The sequence below is a fragment of the Heterodontus francisci genome, chromosome 1 (assembly GCF_036365525.1).
Source record: "Heterodontus francisci isolate sHetFra1 chromosome 1, sHetFra1.hap1, whole genome shotgun sequence".
Lineage (NCBI taxonomy): Eukaryota > Metazoa > Chordata > Chondrichthyes > Heterodontiformes > Heterodontidae > Heterodontus > Heterodontus francisci.
This window is the reverse complement of record NC_090371.1, coordinates 174,114,643-174,120,642: the sequence shown is the minus strand read 5'-3', so window position 1 is coordinate 174,120,642 and position 6,000 is coordinate 174,114,643. Positions and strand designations below refer to the sequence as shown.

General features: G+C 42.2%; 1 protein-coding gene across 1 annotated transcript in view; it reads left to right on the top strand.

Annotated features, from left to right (window-relative positions):
* Nucleotides 1-1,224: 1,224 nt before the first annotated feature.
* arhgap24 (Rho GTPase activating protein 24) overlaps nt 1,225-6,000 on the top strand; it is a 499,279-nt gene continuing 494,503 nt past the window's right edge. The window contains exon 1 of the mRNA XM_068038864.1: nt 1,225-1,595. The gene's annotated coding sequence lies outside the window, so the exon portion shown is untranslated. The remainder of the gene's footprint in view (nt 1,596-6,000) is intronic.

Here is a 6,000-nt window from a genome sequence, read left to right as displayed (position 1 = left end):
CAGCAAGGTGAATGATAGGGGCCAGAGTAGGGGTAGGGGGAGTTCCAAGTTGATTGCAGTGATGTGAAGGTGATGCCCAGGGCAGAGGAGGCCTAAACATTCCTTGTGGTAATCGAACGAGTATCCCTGCTCCTTCTACTCCACAAGGAGACCTTCAAATAATTTCAAGCATCACCTACCTGGACCTCTCCTGGCCCTCGATTCAATTCGCTCTCGGCACTGTACGTGACTCATGAGGCTTGGGGTTAAAATCATAGAGAGGTCCCAACGACATCATCAAATCTAGATTTTTTTGAATATTTATGCAGCCCTTGCATGCCAGTGGCCTTACACAACTTAAAGGCCTACTCCTGCTCCTAATTCCTATGTTCGTATGTAAAGATCGGGACTGGTGAGAATGCAGCATGAATGCAGAGGCAACACGCTTCTGCAATTTTAACCCCATTCCCATTGGCTATGGGAGGGTTAAAATATGAGATAAAATCTTGTTGTACCTTGAGTACCAGCCCTCAGCCACTGTGATGGCAGAAAAGGTTCTGGGCTCAAGCCCTACTCCAGGGCTGCACTGTTAGAGGTGTGGTCTTTCAAATAAGACATTTAACTGAGGCCCTATCTGCTTGTTTGGGTGGATGTAAGAGGTCCCCTTGGCACTGTTTCGTAGAAGAGCAGGGGAGTTATCCCTGGTGAAATGGAAAGCAGACTCTGCATTGCCTCTAAAATTTATTTTGCAAAAGTTTTCGTTCGGGTTTCAAAGCTGCGATGCAAGAACCGAACTTTGTGCTGAAGAGCAGCATTTCTGCGGAAGCAATTGGCGTAACCCTTGCACATGACACCGAATATCATGTAACTCTGTGCTTGTTACATTGGCTATTCTTCCACATAACAGCTCCAATCCCCTCTCCAGCTGCCCTGGGCTGTTTCATAAGAAGAACTGACTGCAGCTGACGCCAGCCTTTGGGGCAGTGAAAGAGTTAACAGCAGACAAACAAACTCCAAAGTGGTTTAATTGTTCGAGCTGACGGGCCGGCGCGATGATCCTGAGAATGTTTGAGCAGTGAGTTATTCTAACAGAAGGGGTTGTCCCCGAAGCACCGGCTGGTAACCTCGATTGGTGCTGCCAGTTGCCTGTGAAACCTGAAACCTAAGGCAGAGGTTGAAGGCTGTCAGTAGAGTATTGACTATTGCAGCCTCGTCTAGTACACACACGCACACATACACACAGACAGATCATCAGACAGACAAACACACTTTGTCTGTCTCTCTCCCCCAGTAAACTCTCTGCATCTCACTCTGCTGGCACTTTTCATGTGGATGTCCCTGCACTCCAGCGCTGTAATAAGGTAGCAGGATAGCAGCTCCCCCCACCCCCCTGGGAGTTTGTCGATACAGATGGTCTGAACAGTCAAAAGAGAAGAGAGGGTAAAAAAAAAACTTTTCACTTAAGTGACAGCTTATTTTAGATCCACTTCCTCTCTGGGCTGATGGTTCTGCTGCAGGGTTTATGGCTGTGAATTCTTCTGGTGTGTGAGCAGTTGTCTCCGCTTGTTTCTCGCTCCCAATTCTGATCCAGGTCCACACTCCTCGTCTGTCCCACGGTAGGTACCTTTTAAAGTGCTATTTGTGGATGATTGACTGTAAAGGTCGAATTGGTCAAACACGAGCCTTTGCTGCAGACCAGGAAGCAGCTGGTGTGTGGCGACGGTACTGTATTGTATTCGATGGCATTGAGCAGTGCTACTATTACTGTATTTCAATAATTGATTAGATTAGGTTAGTTCCACAGTTTCTGTCACGACTGTGCTGTGCACCTAATGGCTAATCCTGGCACAAATCATTATAGGACCTTTGTACAATGTATTCTATGGAATTGAAAATTCTACAGCTTTCTGTAAAGTGTCCTTGATGGGGCATCATTTTATCTGTGTGCCTGCAGTGGGTGTTCGTATCCACTAATCAAGTGTTAACTGTATAGGTATCCATTTCGTAATACATAACTTCTTTGTTGTATTGTAGATGTCACGATGGTGTCGCGTGTCATTGGCACCTAAGGGAAGCATTCTCTGTCTTCTCCTTTGCTGTCAGAATATAATGCATGAAACTTCAGATGACACAAGGTGTTGTTAAGAATCTTGATCCAGGGTCAGTGCAACTGCTGGGGATGGGGGAAGGGATATAATTAACAGTAATCACTGAAGCACACATTCCCCTGAGAAATATTAAAACAATATTATTCACAGTCAGTCTAATCATTGTTTGCCGTGAACCGACATAAAGTAAGATCTCACTATTTGGTTCTGGAATGTCTCAGTCACTGTGTTTTTTCAATTTGTGATTGAAAATTCAAATGACCAAGTCTGTGCTGTAAATAAGCAGATGTATTGAAGTCTGGTTAAAATATTTACTGTGGTTTCAACTACTGGCAGATTCATTTACATTTGAGATTCACAAATTAGTGGAAAAGAAACAGTTGAAAAATTGAGACAAAATTTGGAGCTTATTAAACGAAAATATAATCAGACTTGCATCGTATAAGATCTTTCTACCCACTGCAGACATTTTAGCGATGCTCTACACTTGCTTGATGAATATTTTCAGAAAACATAGTGAAATGGTTTTAAAATCATGCAACTCAGCATATACAATATTAAAATTAGTTTGTAATGATGTTCCTTGAAGAAGGTTTCATATAACGAAAGACATTTTTAAACAAAAAATAGTCACATTTCCTTTATGTATGGAAGAATCATTGCCGACCTATTTCTGGTGGGAAACTGACTGTGCCCAGTGAGCTTTGTAGGGTAAAATAAGAATCTTCCACCCACCTTCCCACAACAGTAATAATTTTAGCTGCTGCTGGGGATGTATGATCGAGGCGATTTTTGCAACTTCTGCTTTGGTAGTTTTGCTTGCTGCTGCAGTGCCTCATGTGTGCTTCCCTCTGCTGGGTTGAGTATCTTTTATTGCAGCATACTGCTTTTTCGTTAGCGTGCTTGCTCTCTTTGCCACCTTGTTTAATCTAAGGCCCCACTGGCCTGGGTTCACATCTACACCCTCAGCATATTTGTCAAGCAGAGGGCTGTCACTGTTGGTGGGTGGAGGGATAGAACATTCTCTGTCCCTTGAAACTCAGGCTGGAGCTGCTGTTCAAATGCCCAGAAATGAACAGGGGCTTCTTTAAAAGAATGCTATTTTGTCTGTTTCTTGCAGTATTCTCCCGAAAAGGCATTACCATTGTGCCAGGTCCTGCCCTCCAGCTGACATCCACATTTATGCTCTTATGGTCATTAAGCAGCAATCTCGAGCAGAATTTCTGGGTGATTTTTCTGTTAAGCACAGGGATATTGAGGCCTGTTGCAGCACCTCTGCCACTGCCATAGATGAACCAGATTCAACAGTAACTTTCAAAAGGGAATTGGATGCATGATTGAAAAGGTAACATTTGCAAGGCTGTGGGGAAAATAGCAGGGGAATGGGAATAATTGAACAGTTCTTTCACAGTGTTACGACCAGGCGAGAAAGAGGTCTAGGGTTCCTTTTCAGCCTTCACCTGGTCTTACTGTAACATGGTTTTATTTTTAAACACAAAGTGTTTTTAGCTCCCCCTAGGTGAATCCTTGTTCACTGCTTTCCAATTATAAGGCAAAGAAACCAGCACAAACAAGTTTTCTTCGGTTTAAAGAAGAAAGGTTGAAATTTATTAAACTTAAACTTAAACTCTAATTCAGTTATTGCCTACCGATGCACGACGCGCCCATGCTAGCATGCATACGTGATACACACATGCAAATAAAGACAGAAAAGAGCAGAAGAAAAATAAAGCGGAAAAGTTTGAGGCAATATCTGAAGAGTTTTTGTTACAGTTCTTCGAGCTCGTTGTAGAGTCCTTGCTTTTCATTGGGACCCAGTATTCTTCTTAAACGTTGTTCGCTGTAGGAGACTTCTCTCTTGGGGTTCATGTGTCTTCAGTGTGAGAAAGAGATGGGAGCAGACAGGAGAGATCTTCTCAGTCCAGGAGCAAACAGCCACTCTCAGTTCAGAGTTACCAAGCAGGTTAGTCTTGTGACTAACTGGTCTGACCACATCTTGGATTGTATCACCTTAGCAGTCTCTGGAATGCTCCTGTAACACACAACATCTGGTGATCAAGGTCCATTGTGGGTTGAATGTGGCAGGGAATGGTTCTTTGCCCTTCCAAGCACCGTCTGTTAATATGCAAATGTCTTTTCCAGCCACGGCTGATCTGTCTAACAGTTTAAAATCAATGTTCATGACAAAATTTATGTGCCTCATTCTTGGCAGGTGGGGGCCAAGCATGACACACAGTCACGATGGGCAGAGTGGCCTCCTCATGTGCTGTAAGATTCTATGAAGTCAGCCGAGTCAGTACAAATAAGAGGTCAAACCTGGACTCTTACTGGTCTTTATGATTCACAACCAGAACACATGCACCTTGAAATTCTGGTAATTGTGGCAGGTGACTGGAGGAACATCCCCCAGAGAAACAGCATCAAGAGCTAAAAATTGCCATATATGTCATTTTCTTGGGGATTCCACTGTTCTCCCACCAAAATGATGGTAGGATATTGGGACAACCTTCTGGAATTTCAGTGACTGACATAGTCAGTTTGCCCAAAGAGCCATCAGGAAAGCCCTAGAGTGATATGTCTTAATTGGCAGTAGAATTGCTGCCAGTGCACTCGACAATCAACACTTTTCCAAATACGAAATATATTACTTTTTAGTCTAATTCAAGTAGCAGTCCAGCTACCCTGATAGGAATACCATTTAAAATGTGGAGCCTGCAAGATTCAGTCTCTGTATTCCTGTGGTTCCAGTCCCCAGATACAGCTGCAGTCTGCCACTTAATGTAATCTGAAAGCAGGCAAGACCAACTGGGATAAAAATATCTTTGAGCAACAAGAAAAAAATAATAAAAAAAGTCATTCCTTTTGTTGTACTACCATGAAGTTATAAGACATAAAAAATTAGATTAATGAAACAAATCTATATTTATCATTCAAAGACTATTTTGTGACTACTTATTCCCAATTAGAATGATCACATTCATAGTTTACATGGGTTGCCCGTTAGCTGTCAAATGTGTAGTTCGCAATAATGATGGAACAGTGTGGTATACCTGCTTCACCTGTTTCATTTGAGCATGAGTGATTCAGTATATTGGCACAGAGGTAGAACAAGGAAAACAGTGCATGTGCCGTCTGTATTAGGTACCATCAATTCAATTGGACACAAATATAGCCACTGCAGTATGGGTGTGGTTATATGAAAGTTATTGAGAATTTGGAAAATGCTAAACGAATCAGAACAAAAGGCTAAGAGAAATCTACTACTCACCCACGTCATTCTCCATTGTTGCACTTTGGGTAAATTTAGAAGGAATTTCAGTGTATTTTACAACAAAAAATTCATTGCAGTAAATATTGCAAAAAATTGAGAAAACGTTGACAAACCTCCACATTGCAATACAATGACCGTACAAGCATGTATTGTTTAGAATTCTACCTGACCGGCCTGTTCTGATCTGTAAAGTTTATCGGACTTGTTTGCCTGTCTTTTGTTCAGTCATAATTTCTCCCAATTTCTTTTTCAATTCTCTTCTATGGACCCCTCAACCACCAGCATTACATGCAGATGACCTGTCTGTCCCCCAGGCAATTGTAAGTACTGCTGTGGAACTTGCCACTAGGAGGAGTGAAGGAGTGACCCAGGATGTCCTTTCGAGTTTTACATCCCTCAGTGTACAAAAACTGTAGCTTTTGAAATTTTGTGAAGCCATTTTGAGTTAACACTTTATTAAAATAGTGCATTTGGGAATTTTACATGTGCATGTGTAAAGCTAACTCACAGCAGAATTTCAACTCCTAAGTCTCTGGTAAATGCATCTGATTTATTACCTGGGTGAATCATGGATTTCACTGTATGGCACATTACAGGCACAAGAAGACATCCTACCACTATAGTACAGTGCATTGGTATGAC